Source organism: Empidonax traillii, unplaced genomic scaffold (genome assembly GCF_003031625.1).
Source record: "Empidonax traillii isolate 1590-97213 ecotype Southwest subspecies unplaced genomic scaffold, ASM303162v1 scaffold10:size5872457, whole genome shotgun sequence".
Taxonomy (NCBI): Eukaryota; Metazoa; Chordata; class Aves; order Passeriformes; family Tyrannidae; genus Empidonax; species Empidonax traillii.
This window is the reverse complement of record NW_020955203.1, coordinates 1009297-1030257: the sequence shown is the minus strand read 5'-3', so window position 1 is coordinate 1030257 and position 20961 is coordinate 1009297. Positions and strand designations below refer to the sequence as shown.

General features: G+C 39.8%; 1 protein-coding gene across 16 annotated transcripts in view; it reads left to right on the top strand.

Annotated features, from left to right (window-relative positions):
* Positions 1 to 20961, top strand: part of CELF4 (CUGBP Elav-like family member 4) — a 705933-nt gene that overhangs the window by 178398 nt on the left and 506574 nt on the right. The gene's annotated exons all lie outside the window — the stretch shown is intronic.

Below are 20961 nucleotides of genomic sequence, written 5' to 3'. Positions count from 1 at the left end.
GTCTGGTAGACCTTTCTCCTGAGTACCTGCAATTTACAGTCCCTCCTCTCCACATTTAATTGTGTTTGTAAATAATCAGTATATCTTTTGGTGGAAAAATAAAAGTGCAAAGGGTCTGTTACAGGATAGATTTGTAAACTAAATCTTTCTTCTGCAAAAAAGAGATAAAGGGGAGGAGCCCTTTGGTAGTTTATTTCCTGTACAATTAAAAAGCTCTCATATTGCTGTAAATAAAACTCCAGTAACCGTAGTCAGCTGGCACCATGTGGAAATCACTGATTTTCAGGCTGAACAAAACTGTCCTTTTGTACACCTCTGCCATTTGTTGGCACTGAGCCGAAACATTTTGAGAGTGTGTGGAGTGGCAGCTGGCTCTTTGCTTTGTGCTTTGCCTGTATAGCACCCAACACAGAGATTTTCTGACTCAAAAAGAATATTGTGAGGACATTGTAATGGTGAAAATATATAATTATGTGTTGGGTGGTAGGTCATTACTGTGCTGACTGCATTTGTTCCTTAAGCAGCCTGAGAGAAGCCAGTATATCCCAATAGCTAAGAAAGGATTTGCACGCCTGGCTGAGAATCTCAGTGCTTTATCTGCTCTAGTGAACCAAGCCTGCAGCTCCCTAAAATGCAGAGAAATGCAGTCACTCAGGACCTTTTCCTTTGTCACTGAGTTACACAGTCCTAGACCAGAAGGGTTTTTAAGTGTAGAAGGTGGGGACAGAGCCTAAGTCTTGTTGTTTTGCAAAATAGTGTGCTCATTAGTTCCTGTTAGTCCCTAGATCACCTTTTCTTTTTTTTTCTTTTTTCTTTTCTTTTTTGAGTCAAATACTGGTGAAAATATGTTCTCTCTGATATGAATGTTTGAAGATTTTAATTATAAACATATAAATATAAGCATACTTTCCAACCTTTTTTGTGTGTGTCTGTGTGTGTGACTGAGAGGGAAAAAATATCCATGACTTGTAAAAAACTATTATAGCTTTATTTTTCACATGAAGTTTCAGAGTGCCATTTCCTGTCAGCTAAATATCCTGATGGAGGCATCTGCCTCCAGCACACCTGCCCTATGGGCTATGGAGATATCCTTGCACAGTGTCAGTGGCAAGTCTGTGACACATACGGTGGTTCATCCAATTTTTTCCATTTTGGCATCTTCTCACCACTAAGATGTGGGCAAATTGAAGGAAGTTCAGGCAAGAGCCACAAAAATGATGAAGGCCTGTGAGGAATTGACTTACGAGGAGAGATTGAAGGAACTAAATATGTGTGGCTTGGCTAAGGGATGGCTGAGGAGGGAGGGGAGGAAGGGTACATGATATTTATCTCCATATATTTACAAGGATGTAAATTCCAAGGCAGGAGATGAACTGCTTATGATAGTACAAAGGGAGATTTACTAGGAGTTGTAGTAGGAAATTGAGCAAAGGAAATTTTCTGAATATCAGGAGAATTTTGTTAAGGGTGAGTTAACAAGGATAAATATTTATATAGCACTTTAATAGTAAGAAGGGGTAAATGGTGGCACAATGATTTCTGTATCCAGTGTTTCAAGGTTAGAGGGAAACATCACTTTACACCCCATATTGCTATTTGATTAAAGGCTTAGTGCAGAAAAGAGAAAGTTTTCCCTCCAGTATGTGAATTGGAGATGGCTAAAATCCTTGTCTAACAATAACTGGCTGTGGTACTCTGGCTGCACAGCTTGGCCAGACTTTGACCACTTTGTGGTCAAATGTTCAATAAGCCAGCTGTTGGTCACCTATGGTCAACATATGAAGGACAAACAGACTGGTAGAACGTTTTCACGGGCAGCTCAAGCACACGATGTGGCTGTCTTCTTGTGGCAGGGGCTCTTATTCAGAATAACGTTGGAAAACACGACGTTTACTTGGTAAATAAACTGAACCAAGTATCTCTGCTTTCCAGCCTGCGATCAGTTCACTTCACAGCTCTATACTAGCGCCTTCTGAACTTAGCAGGAATTTTCTAACACCAGCCCAAGGAAAGACATCTGAGTAGTAGGGTGGTGGAAAGCCAGCACTTGAGGTCTTGGAGGTGGGAATACCAGAATGTGCTTTTCAAGGGACAATTCCATACAAATCTGGTAAGACCAAGTAGTATGGAAAACCCTGGTGTCTTCTGTGTCTCATATCAATTACAGTGCCCCCTATCCAATGCCCACAAAACCCACATAGGAGTTTTTCACTTGATTTTGTCAAGTCATGGGGAATCCCAAAAATCTTCCAAACTTTACTCCCTCTTCCAGAGAATGATTTCACATGATTCAAAGCAAAAGCAGAGTGGGTCTCTCTTTTTTTTTTTTTTCCTTAATGCAGTGTTCAGTGTCTGGGACACAAAGAAAGTATTGTCAGATGTGTAAATGCAAATTTAATGAGCGTGTAAAAAAATCTCTTCAAATCAATGCAAAAATATTCCACAGTGGAGTCATTTTGATTAAAAAAAAAAAAAAAAAGAAGAAGGGGGGGGAGGAGGAGGTTGCCTGAAATAAGCAAAATTTCAAGCTAATGGGAATCTCATTCATTATTTAATCCACTCCTTATCTGAAATGTACAAAAATTGGAATCTAATATGGCGTATGTATGTTGTTGTCTTAGCAAAAAGACAGGGGCAAAGGCCTGCAATTTCACTTAATATATTAAAACCTACTGCAGGCTTTGAGCCAGATTAATAACTCTAGCGAGCTAGAAAATCCCAATATATATTTTTTTCTAGCTCCATGCATGATGCGGCTTGATTCATAAGCAGCTCTACCGCTGGGCTTTATTAAATACAAATAAAATATCTCTTCTGTTGCGAAAGCCCACAAGGTGACAGAAAGAGGAGAAGCAACTGTCCTTGCTAGTTAAAATGTATTTTCTTTGGCTTCCTCCTCCTTAACTCAGCCCCCAAGTCCCAGGTCCCTAGAACATTTATACAGTCATAACCCTGTGCATAGAATCCAGAGGGATAGACTGAAAGGAAAGAATTTGTTCCCGATCACTGGGGCATGTTTGTGCAAAAGACCCCACAGTATTCCTACCCACAGGTGGGCACGACTCAGTTTTATGCCCACTTGGAAGAAGAGTTTAGGCAGCCCAGCATGCTTCCTTATAGTCTGGGTCAACTGTTTTGTGGCTGATTTAAGTGTGTTACCCAACAGCTCGCCGGCAGCTCCGCCACGAAACCTGAGCTGGTGCCTTGTTTGCCAGGTGGCATGTTTGAATCCCAGTCTCAGAAAGCAAGAACAGGGTCAGGGAACTCAAAATCACTAGGCTGGTTTAAACATCACGAGATTGAAGCTGGAAAGTGTACAAGAGAGACCCTATATAATTTTAAGGTTGCTTTGCACGCCTGTCCTTGTTCGTGCAGTGACAGTAAAACAAAGGATTTAGAAGAAAAAAAAAGAAAATCAAAATTACATGAACAACGTAGTCCTGACTATAAATTGCAACAATAGTTTGGGAAATCATTCTTTTTTCGGACAACACTGAAACACATGCTGTATGCATGGATAAGAATGCACTTAAATGTCCTGAAAAAAGAAGGATTTACTCATGTACTTATAAACTTGTCCTAAATCTAGGGTACTGTACACACAATAGTCAAGACCAAGTTCTTGGTGTCTGTATTGGAGTAAGTGGACAGGGTTTCCCAGAGAGTCATATTGGGTTCTGTTACAGCCCTTTGCTGTGGTATCTTATAAAGCCATTAAAAACCACATGAATATGCCTGGAGGTTAACAGTGGTGATCCCTGCATATGACACCAGTAAAAATCTGGGAACACCAATCTTTTTCAGAGAGGTAGACCTGCTGAAGTAGATACATAGGAGTCGGACCCTTCTCTGGAGAGGTTAAGATAGAAGTAGGCAAGGGAATTAGTGGAGAAAGATATTACCTGTTTTGCAGTGGGCAAAGCTGGCCTGATATAAAGCAGGGGAGAGGATACCTGCAAAAGAACTATGAAGGAAGAAGATGCCCTCTTCTTAAAGGCTTATTTAAGCCATCCCTTTATAAAACAAACAGAAGAATAAGATCTTATTTAATTTATTCCTCTGGAGAAAATGGAGCTTTACATGTACTGGAACAGGATAAAATAACTTACTCGATGTAATTTCCCAACTATTTTTTCTTTCTTTTTTTTTTTTTTTTTTTTTTAATCATAGATGACCAAAGGGGGTTGTTTTGTTTTAATTAAAGAAAAAAGAAAAACAGGAACTTAAGTTATTGCTTCAAGTTTTCTTGTATCTGGTGGTGAAAGAAGAAAGTAGTGGATTTTATTGCTGTGGCTGTTTTTAGGGTGGGAAATTAGTGCAAAGTTATTTTTGAATCTACATTAGAAACTTGATGGATTTTTCCACTCACTCCTGGCACAGATCCAAAGACTCCAGTCCTGACTGCACTGAACTGATGGAAGGGGTGTCCAAAGGGACTAAGGACAAGGGCACAACACAGGAGGAGGGATGGATTTCTGTCTGTGTCTGCGAGGTGTGTGTTGTGCTTCTTGTTGGCGGCTACCACGACACTGCTCTGGTGTCACTGCAGCACCTCTGCTGTGCAGTGAGGAACAGTAGGGGAGTTGATAATCTGGAGAAATTTGAGGCTGGCATGGGCTACTCCAGTCATACTTCACAGCTAGGCCAGTCCTCAGGACTGTTGTTGCTGTTGGCCTGTGATACTGCACACTGCCATGGGCGCAGGAGGCATGATTTGAAGGTAAAAGACCTGGACTACTAAGTGCTTACCACATGCAAAATGAAAAGATGGTCCTTGACCTGAACTGCTCGGAGATGCGAACGCCTGAGAGAGGCCACAGCAAACAGATGGAGGGAGAGCAAGGTAATATAGAGCGGATTATGATTTGGTTGGGAAGTTGCAGTGATAGCACACTGGCTGCCTCGTGGGTGTTGAGTGGTTTGGAAGTGTCACTGCAAAGGTGAGTTTCAAGGAGGGATGACCAGGCGGACTCTGTAGTAGATGCCTCTGATGTTGGCAGGACTTTCACATCCCTGGTACACAAAGGTCTCTGGACAGTAGAAACAGCTGACATAGCTTTGGGGTTAAGCCAACACTATCATGCTGTTAGGATGTTTATCTGAACCAACCGTCGCAAAAGGCTCTCCCATGCCTACCTCAATATTAGGGACTCAGAGGATTTTGAGGACAGAGCACATCATTTATCCTGACCTTCTGGATGTAATAGAGGCCATGGGATTACAGTGATTCCTGCACCAGGCCCCAGTCACTTGGGCTGAATCACGGCCGCTCTCAGGCATGCAAACCTAACAGAGAGCCTTGAAGGGAGATGGTCTCTTACTTTTATAGGGCCTGTGTACGTGTTTGCACAGCATGTGAAATATAGTAAGCATATATTTATGTGGGCTTTTTTTTTTGGTTTTTTGGTGGGGTTTTTTTGGATTGTTAAATGGGTTTAGGGGACTTTCTAAAAACCTCAGGGGTTCTGAGCACAATTGTGTACTGCAGAGGCAGCAACTGTAGGCTAATTTGAAAAATTCACGCTGGACACTGGGTTGAGATGTGCCCTTTAAATGATGGTCAGTGACCCAGGAAGAATTTCCTGAGTGCAGGAGGACCTCAGCGGAATTGTTTCATGTCTGCAACTGTGTGGCTAAGCAGTTTAAATGGAAATAGTACTAAGGCTATATTGTTTTCCTTTGGCTTGCATTTAATGTGCTTATCCTGTACTTCAAATGCTCATGATTTTACATGAACTTTAGTTTAGCAGAAACATTTACAAACTTTAAAAATATTTAAGAAATATTAAAAATACTTAGTTTAATTTTTTGATAGTTTTATCTCCTTTTTTTTTTTTGCCCCAAATGCCCTGTTATTTCTTCCTTTTTCATTTCCCTTATATAGTCCTCCACATTTAAAGGGCCCACAGATAATAAAGTTGGCTGTGAACTTAAGCAATGAGATTTTAGCTAAAGGAATAGGATTCAGGAGATGGTTTTCTTTCTGTGCTACAATATTGCTTTAGAACCCTGATGGGACACAAGAACTTTATGAAAAGGAGAAGTTAGGGAGAGGGGAAGTATTTGGGTTCACAAATTCATTATTTGTCTTGTTGGCTATACGCTAGTGAATTGGGGGTTAATAAGTTTTCTTCTGGGAACAGTGTTGAACACAACAGAGTCCTGATCATTTGTTGACACTCTAAACGGAAGTGGAAAATAAAAAAATTACTATAAATTATAGGAAAATTTAAATTATCTCCAGAAATGACGGTGCTCATCCATTACAACCCCTTTTCTCTGTTGAGATCATGTCTGACTACTTTGTAAGCTCTGAGTATACAGTCCAAAACCACAGTTTCAGGCCCTGCTAAGAAATTGTGTTAGCACTAGGACAGAAAATTGATTAGTCCGTTTTCTCTGTTCCAACTTAAGGGAAGAGTGAAGCAGTAAATAGCATTAATGCTGAAAAGTGAATTAGATTTCTAACACTGTTTCTGCTTTAATAGTTTTTTCCATTTGCTAATAGCCCGAATAATAGCAACTGCCCTTCAATAACATGTGTTGTTTTGTTTGTATCTTTCTTCTGACAGCATCTTTTTAAAACAACATGTTACAGCTCATTCATGAAATAGTTATCAATTCTGTCCTTGTTTGTTTCTCCAGGCAAGCTAAGTACGTCCTTGTTAACACTGGCTGTCGGGCATTGTGTACCTGCAGGCTGTGCTTAGCTCCCGCCTTTTAACGCTCTCTCAGTCAATTAAAATTGCAGATACAAATTTCAGGTGCTTTGGAATAGGGCTTTCAAATCCAAATGCCGATTTCACACTTTGTTGGGAAGCAGAGCTGCACAGACGTCCCCTGAACGCCAAAGATGCTGAGCCAGATTGGAGCCTGAGGTCTCCAAGCAGGATTGTTTTGGTATCATCTTTTCCAAAGCTGCTATCTTATTTATCTCAAATTCCTCTTTAAATATACTTTTACCAGACATGCTGTACTTGTCAATTCTAGTTTTCTTGTCTCCTCATTGCTGTATCCAAACACTTTCCAACAGTGTCTAAACCAGAAGGGCTATTATGTCACCTGTAGCTAATATTTTCTATCCTCATCTCCTAACAGAGCAAGTGGGGCGGTGTTCTAGCAGGGTTTCTTTTGTCTCTTTTGCAACCCATGTACTGCTCCATGTGACCATTTGAGGGAGCAGGTTAAATTTGTTCTAAGAAATTGAATGTGTCCAGAGTGCTCCTTTGTTCCAGTGTTTGTTCTGAAATACTATATTTGTCTTGAAAATTACGGTTCCTAGTTAAGTATCACATATGGAGAAAAAGTCTGTTGAGCTTTCAGAGCCTGTCAAATACAGTCCATAATATACAGCATTAGGACTTTTCCACATGCATAGTCTGTGCCTTTGAGGTGTTTCCCACGTGCCCTTTGATGATTAAGTGACAATTTGTGATTTGGTATTGCCTAGCAAGCTCCTTTTCTTTCATTGTGCCAGACTTCGCAACCCACCCCATTCTGCTTTATCCAAGCATTTCAATGACTAAATTATTAGGAAACTAGGGCAGAGACCATTTACTTTGGGGCGTCTATTCAGTAGTTTTCCCAAGTATTTAATCTCAGATTGGTGACTGTAAAGCTACAGTAATTTGTAATTGCAATTACTGAGTGGTGACAGTTAAATGGTATGTAATAAGAGCCTTTTAGCTACATACTGAGTTTTATCCTAGTTTATCACTGACATTTCATTCAAAGAAAAAAATCTTATAAAGTTTAAGTTTTGTAGTTATAGTCAGACAGACCAGATATGTTTGCAGAGGAGTGCTACTCGGCTTGTTCTGTCATGCTACAGTTGGTAAAATATATGTTTAATTATAAAATATTTTCTTAATGTATTTGATAGTTAAAATACCTATGGTGGTTTTTTTGTGTTTTGGGGTTTTTTTGTTTGGTTTGGTTTGGTTAGGTTTTTTTAACTTGGCATTACTGTTTTTTTGAATCTCAGAATATATGTCTGGCTTTTTTGTTAAATGAAATATCCTACTATGAATTTATATCTTTAAAAAAAAATTAAACTAATTAAATTGGCATGGAAGAATTATTTGATTAGTGTGTCCTCAAATCTATTTAAATAGCCAAATTCTTTGTTCTGCAACAGTGTGCAAAGCCTGCACCTAATCCCTAGGTGAGAGAACTCACAATTATCAAGGTGGAAAAGATCCCTTGCCACGTATCCCTGGGAAGCACTCCCCTCCCCGTGGCAGTAATGATCACATTTGTGATCACAGTTGTGATTGCTCTGCATTTTGTAAGACTGGCTAACACTCCCAGCACACACGACTCTCACTTATCAGATGCTTTGACTTTCTGGTACTTTTACCCTTTTCAGGTTTGTACTTTTTCCTTTGATTGAAACTTTTCAGAGCTGGGAAGCAAAGGCTGCTGCTGCAGGGATGCCTGATTCCCCTTTCCCCAAGTGAGCCATCCATCCCTTCCGTGTTCTGCAGGGAAGCGAGTAGCGCTTGGCAAGAAGATGAGCATGGAAAAAGTTTCTGGAGTGCAAGTGGGATGTTTGATAAATTACTGGCCAGTGTATTATTTATTGTACTGTGATTGTGATTAGTCCAGACATCACCCTGTTTTTTTCTGAGGTTATTTCTTTGAGATTAAGCAAAGCGTAATAGTATGATGGAGTTGAAGTTTATAAGGAAAGAGGTTAGAACATTCATTAAACTTTTCTGTATTTATCTCGCTCTTCTTGCAAGACAATTTCTTTTAAAGCCAAAGCCAGATACTTGAATGAAAAATGACCCATCTCCTTAGCTTTCCTATCCACCACTTTTCATGAAAATTGACCTCTCCATTAGATCAACTAATCAGTGGAGCATAACCGAGGTTTAATGGCCATCAAAGGGAAAACCAATTTAGTTTCAGCTGCTTTGACGGGAGTGCATCTGCAGGACTTTGAGCAGACTGATCAGATTGGGGGACTTTTTCTGGTTGTTGTGGTTCAAGTCTTTGCTGAATCTCAAGATCTCTCACAACTGCCCCTTTACTTTGTGCTAAAAGTAAGTTACTGGGTGTTTCCCAAGAGGTACTGCTGGAGCCTGGATTTACATGTATGCATGAGAATTATCATGTATGGATAAGGGATGTAGCCGTTCTCCAGACCACAGAAAGTCCTGCATTTCTTTTCAAATGCCAAAGAGGCATCAGCAACAGTAATGAAACAACTTTCTCAAGGTATTGAAAGTACTGTGTTATGTATACATAAACCATTTCTATCACAGAGTAAATTCTAGAGTTAAATAAGGTGTTTCACATGTGGCAATTACAGTATATGTTATTTATTTATTTATTTAGCTAGCTCTATATCATAGTTCCTCCATATGAAACTGATCTTTGCTAATGGGATCCAGCCTTGGCTGCATGTGAGAGCTGCAGTAATTTGATAGGGGGAGGTGGTGGCTGGTTGTTTGGCTTCTTTTTTGGGTAGAGCAGAGTTAATACTTAGATGTGGACCCAAGAAGATTTGAGAACCTCAAGACTAGTAACACATGGGTAGATCCAACCGATTGGGATTGCGTTTTCCTGTGGGGTTTTATCCAGTATTTGTCATGAGTAAGCTGAATATACCCTAACCTATATCTCCACACCCCCGTAAGGTTTCAGTGCAAAGTACTTCTTAATTCGGATTAGCCTCAATTCATAAGAATTCCTGTTTGGTTTTCTTTCTTCTTTGCTCTTTCTACTGTAGCATCTCCTTTGACTTACAAATGTATTCTTCAGCTTCACTGGCCTTGAGACAGGGTACAGGCTAAAAACTAAAAAATGAAGTTTTTATAATTCATTTGAGACCCAGAGTAAACATGTTTCCCATTCTTGTTCCAGGGTTATTTGTGTCTCTCTAGACTCTGATCTAGTGGAACTCATTGCTATATGAGTACAGTCAATGAGAATAATTTTTATAGGCTTTAAGCACAGAAAAGAAGAGAAAAATGCATGTAGAAACTAGTAAATAGGAGGGAAAAAAAAGGAAACATATTAAGACAGAGTAATGCAAAGCTTTCAAAAGCATGAATTAAACCAACCTTTCAATGATTAGGCATTAGGATGAAAGTTTCCATGGGAACATATTATCTCATCAGTCTCTACTTCAGTGTTCCTTGTGTCCTCGATTGAAACAGCTGGAACTAGCTAAATTATGCCATTTTGTTTGTTCTCCATTGTATGAAACTTTTTTCTCTCTATGTTTCAACTGCAATACCAAAAAGTCAGTGTCTCTTTTTCTTCTCCTCCTTCTTTCTTGGCCAATGAATCTTAAATTATTTATACAAGTGGAATATCTCCAAATGAAGTGAGGGAGAGAAAAAGGAAGGGAGTAAAATGGAGAGAAATTGTTTTAGCTTTGCTGGTGTGGAGCTGATCCCAGTCTTGAAATAAATATCAGCCTTTTTGGACTTGATTATTTACCAGTTAGGAGAAAGAAAAAAAAATAAAAAAGAAGAGAAAAATCATGAACCTCTGATAAATAATTCAGGCTCCTCCATCTGTGAAAATGTTAGATTTGGCCTAATTTTTCTTATAAACAAAGACCATCATCTGCTCCAGAAAATAAAATCTGCAGAATTCAGGTTCTGAAGGGGCATTTTTTCCCTGCCAAGATCTGATATATTTTTCCCCACACACATGCAATTAAAAAGCCAAACCAGGAAATTATAACAGAAAATCAGGCAAGCTATCTTTCATTCCTGTTCTGGTAAAATGTCAGTCGCTTAGGATTGTGTTGTTGAAACACAGGTCAACAAGAAAGGAGTTGTTCAGCCTTGCCAGGTTCTGCTATTTAGTGCCTAAATCCCTTTGGCAGCATATGTTAGATACCTGGTGCTGGTCTTGGAAGGAGAATTCATCATGAAAGGTTGAGATGGAGCTTGAAGAAGGACAAGTAGCTCCACTTTATTCTGTATCCCATGTTGCCCAGAATGGACATCCCTTTCAAATCTAAAATCTTTATGATGAATCATTTTAGTTATTCTGCCTCTCCCAGGATTTTTGTTTGTTTGTTTGTTTGTTTGTTTGTTTTTAAGAACAGTAGAGAGATGCCTAGGTGAAAGTACATGTTATTATTTGCAGGTCAACTGAAATTAATGAATTCATAGAGACCAGCTGCAGCACTGAGTAGTTTCTGTGACAGAGGTTCCCGGTGGGAAAGAGCTGAGGATTAGGACAACCTGAAATTCAGGGACCTCATCATGAGTCAATTTATAACTAAGAAATGGCTGAAGTCTCGTCTTCTGTCTCTTACATCTAGAGTAGAAGTTGGAGTGCAATGGCATGCAGCTTACTTTCCCATGTTTCAAGAGATCTGTGTGCTCAAGGGTAGTAAATTCCAGGAGAATGGCCAGTAGGAGGCTGAGCTGGGAATGGAAGGAAGGTGTGCCAGGCTGCAGACCTTGATATATAGTCTAGGAAATAGTGTTAGGATCTAAATCTGTAGTCTTCAGAAGGCCAGGGAAGTTGCCAGGAAGGGAGCCTTGATCCACTGCTTAGGAAAATGCAGCAAGAAAAAATAGGTGAGGAAACTCTGACAGTGGGTAGAAAATGTAGTGTGAAGCTAGTAAACATATCAACCCCATGGCAAATCCTTCATTACATTTGGCTTCTTCCTTTGATTTCACAGAGGTTTTGGGGGGAGGGGGGATGAAAAAACCTGCACCAAGCCAAATTTGATCACAGCTTATTTGGCAATTATTGTATTCATGTATGCATGAAATTTCTGATGGGAACATCTCAAGGAGACTTTGTGGCTAAATTATCATCATTTCTCTCCTAAAACTCTAAAAATGTTAATGAGGGTTGGTGCAAAACCTTGTAACTTCAAAATTAGATTAGTCCAATAGAAGTGACCTGAAAGTGAGGTCTCTGACAAACAAACCAGAAAGCTCATGAGAGAAGAATGTCAGTTTTCCCTCAAGAGTGGCAGTGGTGAGCTCAGCTTTGCAACATCAGAATCAAACCCAGCTCTCTATCTCTGTCAGATGTGTGGGATATCTTTCTACCTGCCACACATACACATGTTTCTACTTAATAGTAAACATAAGTGATATAGAGGAAGAATCCATCATAAGGCATTTAAGGAAAAGAGAAAAAGAAAGAAAAAGAAAAACAACAGGTTTTAGTGTTTCTCTTCTGGATTCAAACTCAAAAAAGAAATAAATAAAAGTCAGAAAAGACATAAAAGATGTAAATAAAATGTCCAGGCTGGTGGACAGGGCTCACAAGCTGTGCTGAGCAGTGACATTACTTTAGAAGGGAAAAAAAAAAAAAGTTACCATTTCTGATATATTTTTGATGCCTTTATGAAGTGGCATTTCCAGTACTGAGTGGAGACAAAAGGTGATATCCAAAGGTCAGGTTGCTGAGGTCAGATGGAGTAAAGTGTTTGTGGGTGAGCATCAGGATCCATCAGATCAGCCAGAAGGCATGTGAAAGTCCTGGTGCTCACCGGAAGGAGCAACAGGCAGGGCTGAGGTGGACAAAGAGAAGCCAAGAAGTGGAGATACGGAAGGATAAGCAGGATTATTTGGTGGTGTCATCCAGGCCTGCAGTTTCCACAGCTTTCCCTAGACAGCAGGTTAGCCTCTGCACTCCCCTCCTGCCCCGTGGAGGTGCAGCGAGCCCTGTCTGGAGTTGCTGTAGCATGAGAGGAAAGTGTTTATATCACGTGGGTTAGAGCAACAAACCTGACTGAATTCCCCAAAGGGAACTGCACTTTCTGAGGCTTTCAGTGATCTGTTGAGAACATATTTTTTCCTATTCTCTTTCCTTCCAATATTCCTCACAATCTGAATAGCATTTTAAAAAGCCTTGTGCAGACTGCAAAGGCTTTCCTCAGGGTGTCCCTTCCACCAGAGCAGAGCAGCCACTACACTTGTTTCTCTGATAGGGTGAGAGGATTGGATGGAGACCTGCCTTTCCCCTTCCCTTGCTGAGCCAGACCCAGTCGTGCAGGGAAGAAAGAAAATGAAACTCGCTTTTGGGATCAGGAGAGCAAGATGGGAATAACTCCTCTTCACAGTTATTTCCAGCCTGAGATTAGCTAATTTCTGAGCGATGACGCTCCATTAGACATTGGGGAATCGGGCTGTCCAGCCCTGCACTGCCAGAGCATCAGTCCTTTCACAACGATCAGCCTATTTTTAATTCATCAGCAGCCAAATCCCGGGGAACAGCTCTGTGTACACGCTTATATGTGTGTGCAAGATAGTTATGAAAGACCTGTCTTTGACCTCCTCACTTTCAGCAGAAGGTTATTGTCTTAAATAGCACATCCAGCTCGCAATTCCCTTTGATCCTCTGAAACTTCAGCTCAGCCACCTGATATAATTTTCATCCCCCTCTCCAACTCCTTGCAATCCCTCCTCCCCATCCGCCTCCCCCCCCAAACATTCGAAGACATTATAGCAGGAACTAATTTTGTCTGGACTATTATTAGATCATGAGATCAGGGCAACATAGAGGTCGTAAAATGTTTCATTCTCTCAGAATGGCCATCGTGCCCCTATCAGGTACCATAACGTTAGGTTTGCTTATTGTGCAGATTGCTTGAGTTGCAAATTGCACATTATCCAGCTTAAACACCTGGCATTTACATTCATTATAACCCTGACACCCCCCCTTTATGGCCTCCCGTGAGGGTCTTCCAATTGGTCAGAAGCGCAAATGAATGTTTTATGATTATGATGAATAATGTGAGGGGCTGTGGAGGGGAAAAAAAAAAAAAAGGAAAAAGAAGAGAAAGGAAAAAAAAACAAGAATGAGACGTAGGCAGAGGAAGGACTTTATAGAGCTCTGTGACAATGCAGAGCTTTTTGTCAAGATGTGTAGTGATCTCTGTGGCTGGAAAAGGACTCGACGTAGCTGAATGGAGCTAAACCACAAAAAAGTAGTTTTCAGAAAGGGATAAAGATGTGTCTTTGCTGAAAGAAGTTAAAGGTATTGGAGTCATGGTACTAAACAAAGATCTGAAGGGAGGGGTGTTATGTTCCTGGTGGTGTTTCTTGTTTCTCAGTGATTTCAGGCATGTATTTCCATGCCTCAGTTTCCTCTCAAGAACCCATCAGGAGTGGATTTGGCACACTCTTCTCCTCCTTTTATGCCCCCACCAAGTCTCAGGGCCTTTGCACTGAAATAGTCCCTTCTCTAGCCTTTCCAGACTTCATGCTTTCCCCGAGAAAAGGCACTCGGAGACTTGCTGGTAACTTGAGTCAGATCTAGGTGCAGTTTTGAGACGGGTGATTATAACATCCAAATTAAGAGCTATTCTTTCAGTGTTTTCCTGCCTCATTTGCTGGCATGGAGAAGGGTCATAGCTTTGAGTTAGGAAGCTGCAAACTAAATGTATGAAGCCATTTACTGCACTACTTCTTGGGTATTTGGCTTTTTATTGGCTCCTCTGTTTCTGCTGTCAGTGGCTGCTGGGCCAACTCTATCTCAAGAAGCCATGCTGCATTTTGAACTTGGGTGTTATATTTTCTATTTTATACCCAGACAAGACCTAGTTCCACTCCCCTAATGCTGTTATGCCTCAAGATTGTTTTCCAAGGGGCAGCAGAAGGTGGACAAAGTTTATCTCTTGCCTCTGAGGCCATCCTCAAAGTTGAGGAGCCCTGACTATAATTTTTTTTTTCAGGAAAGTTGTAGCTATTTTGCCACTGACTTCAGTGGACCCAGAACTTCAGGGCTTATTTCATAAGCTGTGGTCAGACAGAAAAGTTGGAAAAAACAGACTCTCTCTTGTGGGTCTTTCTTAGCCTAACAAGAGCCTAGAAATTGCCTCTGGGTCTGCTAGTGCCATGCCTTCCCTCAGGAGGCACACAGAGATCATTCCAGGATGCTCCAAGCAGGGGGGAGGAAAAAAAAAGAAAAAAAAAAAAAAAAAAAAAAAAAAAAAAAAAAAAAAAAAAAAAAAAAAAAAAAAAAAAAAAAAAAAAAAAAAAAAAAAAAAAAAAAAAAAAAAAAAAAAAAAAAAAAAAAAAAAAAAAAAAAAAAAAAAAAAAAAAAAAAAAAAAAAAAAAAAAAAAAAAAAAAAAAGAAAAGAAAAGAAAAGAAAACCAACTGAAAAAGCAAATCTAAACAAAAAGTCTAAATGAGACTCCATGTCTCCAGAGATTGTTTCTGTGTCTTAAATGATTTTAATTAATAAATAAATAAATGGGATTGAAAGTTGCCCGGGAGAGAGACTGAGGTTCTGAGATATTTTTAACCCCTCACTGTTCCCACCAGCAACCTCCTCCCCCACCCCCCCCAGTGTTGTTTTGCTTCATCTCTGAGCAGGATCTGCTGGTTGCTGGGTGCTCTTGTGTGTGTCTCAGTCTAGACTAATGAGACTTTAGCGTGATGGAAAGCTCACAGCAAGGGCAAAGAGAGATTTGACTGCTGCGTTCAGGGCTTGTGTGCATTGCAGGGTACCAGCTGGGCAAGAGAGGGTGATTTTAAAGGTTGGTTTCGTTACAGCCTCACAATTTAGAAACAATCACGCAGCACACTGATAATGAGAGTTTTTAAATGCAGTCTTGGGGTCTGCACAAAACTGAACTGGTCGAATGGCAAATTGCTCTGTGTTGCTTTCTCTCGCTTTGTCTGTGATAGCTCACTTACTTATGATGCAAACCGAGCCTAGGGAAGACACGTACCCAATCTAAATCCACACAACCTTTAGAAGGCTGAAGAAGAAAAGACAGGAATGTATGCCAGACTAGCACGACATTCAGGAAGGATAGAAAAGACACTGCTGGAGACTCTTCCACCTGAGCCTCTCTGCCCGACATAACAGAGAGAAGCACATAGGACAGCGGGATAGATGTGGGCTGTTGTCCCTTACAAAGGACACGTATTTGTCAGTAGTCCTGTAGTCTACTGGTATGTAACCCAGGATCTCTGTGACTGAAACATAAATCTTGCTTGATTGCAGTGGAGGGTTCATCTCATTAACAGAAGCAGAAGTGGGCTCATAAGTCCAGAAGCTGATTGAATCAGCAAGGAAGCCCAGTGCCAAGTCTTAGATGGTTGTCAGCATATTGCAGCCTTCAAATCTATGCATGCTTTAATTTTTCAGAATGGTCTTTTAATTGAATTATCAGCCATTGATGAAAACATACCCTTTGCTTACCACAGGTGTAATGAGACCAATCCCACAGTACTCTCAACAAATCAGTTTCTCATAGCAAAGCCCTACAAGACTCAATAGGAATGAAATCATCAGGATTTTATAGAAATAACTCTGAGAGGGCATATAATCCATTTGATAATGTTTTGATCCCACAGATAGATAGCTGTGATTGTTTCGATACATCCTAAAGATTTTTCTAAGATCGTATTCAATTCAATCCTATAGATGTGTGCACATCTCTCCTACATCTCTAGACAGTATGGATATCTGTTATACTCAAGACAGCTATGTAAGCAAAAAAAGATTAATCCAAGGGAGGAGGGTACCTTGTGTGTTCACCAGTTACTTGAAAATTATTCTTCTGTAACTAAATCTTGTTAGAAGTGCTTGCTTGAACCAAGTATCTGTTTCTACCTCTGCTCTGGGTGTTATAGGACAAGCACTAAAATCCACATAAGGGGTAAGTACAGAATAATCTGAGTTTCTTCTCAACTTTGTTCCCATGTGGCTGACTTATGCCTAGAAGCAAGAGGGTTATTTCCCTAGCATTTCTTATTCAAGACAGTGCAACTGTGGATGTTCTCATTATGCATATAAATGTCTAATCCTATTTGGAATTATGGTAAGGTCTTGACTTTCGTGGAACCTTGTGGCAATTTGTTGCACAGGGTAATTATGCAGTGTAGTTAAAAAATAAATAAAAATCTTTTGTCTGCTTCATATTCATTCTCCTTTTAGTATACTGAGACTCTCCCTCAAACTGGTTATATATGCGTATATATTTTATGCAGGATTTTCACAGAAAGACTGCTGATCAGGATAATGGCTTCTTGGAAGAATGAGGACTGTGCTTTCTGATCTCAGGAATTTGTTTCCAGACACCTGTTTCTTCAGATTTTGAGAATATTTGTTTATTTGCCTGAATATCACTACCACATTAAAAAAAATATATAGATTTAGGTACCAATTCAATTTACGTAACATGATCCTGGATCTGCAGGTTGTGATTAAATGGGAAAAAAAAATTAAAAGGATGTGAAAAAATATGCAAAAGGGGAGGCTGTTGGGCAGTCTATCTGGGTCTTCCATCAGTAGGGGACATTCACATGAAAACTGGAACGTGTTGTAAGATGTGACACATGCTAGACAAAATAGAGGAACATGATGCAGAAACTATTGTGTAAGACTCTAAGAAAATATTTTGTATATGAGGTCAGACTAAAACTCACAATGCCTCCTTGTATTCTTAAAGTCTCTGAATCTAGAAGAAATGGGAGAAAATTATTTGTGACGATTTTTAATTAATTTTGTTAGGCCAACTTTATATTCACCTCTTGTTCCAAGTTCTTGAGCTGGTTTTGTCCCAGTTGTTACTGGCTTGCAAATTTACTGGTTAGTTAGGGTTTTTGGGTCATATAACATTATTTTAAATAAAAGTGTTGCAGAAGTTGTTGTTCAGAATATATTCCCCTTGAACTGAGTAGGATGTTATCAAATTTTAAGTTTTCTATAGAAAATGAGTCAATAAGCCTCATGCTATAAAATAGAAAGTAAAAGATTTTCAGGGGGAGTTTTCACTATTCTTATAGGACATGAGAAACTGGGTGTGAATCTCCTTTGAATTTTATGATGTGGCTCAAAATATTTAGAGATGGCTGGTAGTTTCCTGTTAAATTCTAACGAGTTGAGAAATGAGACAAAGATGGAGCCAGTGGAAGGAAGCGGAGGTCTTTTGCCCTTAGTGATTTATGCTAGCTGACGTCTTCCATTATAATTCAAATTTGCAATTTCCTCTTAATTGTTTTATAGAATCATTACCTTCAGAGTACCTTTTTCATGTCTATGTGTAGGGCAATTCACTGACTCCAGTCCTCTCTTTATAGTTTGCCCTTTCTTAGCTCTAATGTTCCTCCACTTTATCTGATTCCCACCTTGGTATCTGTGAGAGGCTGACATTGTATGAAGCTACAGGAGCCGTACAAAGTTGCCACTCATAAAACAATTTTCAAACATGAGAAACAGAGCATTCAATTTTCCTGTCCAGAGCTGCATCCTTAAGTTGGCATTGATAAATCTGCTCTTTATTTGGTGTCAACGAAGCCAAGTCCAGAAAGATTTCCTGATGCTTCTGGATCTCTCCCTCTCCATCTGTGTGGTGGACAGATCTCTTCTTGCTGTGAACCATGGAAGTGCTGCGCCACAGATGCTGAGGACTGGAGCACATCTGGTGATGGAAACCAGCTCTAATGGGTGGGGCTGGGAGGCCACTTGATGCCAGCTGAGGGTCAGCAGGGAACGGTGGACCTTGCTGGGACTTGCACTTTGGACACACTGAGATCTTTTCCCCCAAGATTTCTAAGCATCCTCTTATTTCCTTCTCCCCTCAAAAAAAAAAAAAAAAAAAAAAAAAAAAAAAAAAAAAAAAAAAAAAAAAAAAAAAAAAAAAAAAAAAAAAAAAAAAAAAAAAAAATCTCAAACTACCAGAATGATGGTCTGTCTCACCCTGTCCTCCTCCTCCTCCTTTCCCAACTAGATCATGCTGTGAGTCTGCAAAAGTTTAGCAATAATTAGTGCCGACCTCTAGCTGCTCACTGCTTGCTGGGAATCCGGGTTGTCAGCTCCGCCTGTCAGAGGGCTGTGAGGAAATGAAGCATTGGGAGGCACAGAGATGTGGGAAGGAGGAGGAGAGATGTCCCTGCGCTACAAAGCACATTGCTATTAAAGTGTCAGTTTTTTGGTTTACTGTTGCAGTTTGTGTGAAGAGTTTATGGATCAGCAGATAACAGTAATTATCACAGAGACTTTTCTGCTAAAGTCTAATCTAACCTTTTATAGTTTTGTACCACAGGGCCTCCTTCTCCTCACCCCCTCTTATTTTTTAAGAGCTTATTGGGTGATTTTATTATTTTATTTTTATTTTTTATGGCCTTTAAATCATCAAAGTTGACATCAGACACCTTCACACAAAAAAAGGATGCATAGATTAATTGAACGAGGGGGAGGATGGTAGGGTTTTATTAATAATACCAATCTAGAGAGTTTATTGTAGCAAAACCCAGGAACAGATTAACTGTATTAAAGGGAAAGGGAGGGGGGAGTAGAGAAGAGTAAAAAAACCCTCAAAAATGTTAGTCAAGGTGAGATGTTGTCCTGAAATTTAAAGCTGTGGAAAATTTGTTGAATAACATTCAAGCCTTGCAAATACTGATCCCAATCCAGAATCATTCTGTCAAAGGCAATGCCTTTACTCTCACTTCAGGAACAGAATGGGGGAGCTTGTGCAAAAAGTGATAGTGAGGAAAAATTAAAAAAAAAAAAAAAAAAAAGTCATCACCAACATTGCTTAGAAGGATTGAAAATGTACCACAAGGTAACTTTTTACCAGTTCTATTTCCTTAAACAAAAAACAAAAAACAAAACAAAACAAAACATAAAAAGGAAACTGTTTGGAAGTGTTTCAAACCTTGCTGAGATGTCTTATGCTTCTCTTTTGCTGAAATACAATTTTTCAATGAAAATACCTGATACACTTACAAAACATGATGTGTCATTTTAACAGAGGGACAAAGACTTTCATTATTTTTATTGCTGCCAACACAGAGTTTGCTGTGAAAGCATTATAAAGAGATCCTGATGGGGCTAAACTCTCACCTGATAGTATCTTTCCCTGTCTCTCTCTCGCTCTTGCCACTCCCACTTCTCCAGAAGAAAAGGAAAGGAGGAGTATCTCCAGGAACTAATAATGCAAGAGACAAGGGGTGCATTTTCCTTTCCCCGCCCTTTGTGTTTTCCTTCAAAACACTTCAGAACTGTCAGCAGGGAATTTTATTTTCTTTGTTCACCATTTCATAATATAGTAAAAATCATCCCCAAAAGGAGTACTTATTTCGGTTTGTTTTCATTGTATGTGTATGTTTTTGACAAGCTCTTGATTCACAATTGTGATAGGGGTGGTTGGGAGACCACATACCAATAATCAGAGCCCCAGTACAGCAGGCACTATTCGGACATCTAGGAGGACGTGAGCACTTCCCTAAAGATCTTTCAAATTCAACAGGGAAGACTGAAAAAACTTTGGTTTGAAGTGGAAAGTTGATGCACAATGGGTGAGACACCTGGTCAAGTGCTGATGCAGCACAAATGTGACTGACCATTCTGAAGATGGTCATGCTAAAGATGGTCAGTGCAGAGCATGATCCACAGCTATCTGAAACTCTTTAGATGTCGGAGTAAACCACAGCCCAGTTCTGCCAGTCCTTCAGGACCCTTGAGTCTCTGGTCCTTTGGCAAAACATTGCACTTGGTTTAATTTCTGATCACATTTCTAAACAGGCAGCTGATGGTCATAGGGATTGGAGCAATATCTTTCTCATGCAAGATTTTAAGCTCTTCCATTCACACACAAGGCTTTTTTTCTGCAGTGCTGCCAACATAGTCTGCTTAGGGCTGGGAGCAACTGCTTGCTATTTCAGTGGGGAAAAGGAGAGATAACCCAATATGAGCCACACAATCACTGCCCCCCTTGTAAGAAAAAACAGGAGTTAGTGAACTATGAGTGCAAGGAAGCTTGATGTGTGATACCTTGGAGTGTTGATGTTTTGATTTTTTTAATTTTTGTAGATCTTAGAAGTAGTTATGTAGTAAAAGTAGATTTTAGAGTAGCAGCAATATTACCCTTTACCCTTAACACACCAGCTCAAACCCTTGTTACTCATTCCCATATCAATTCCCTAAATTCTTTAGCATATTTAGTCTCTTTTTTCAAGGCAGAACATCCTAACCCTGAGCAAGAAGATATAGACATAGACCCA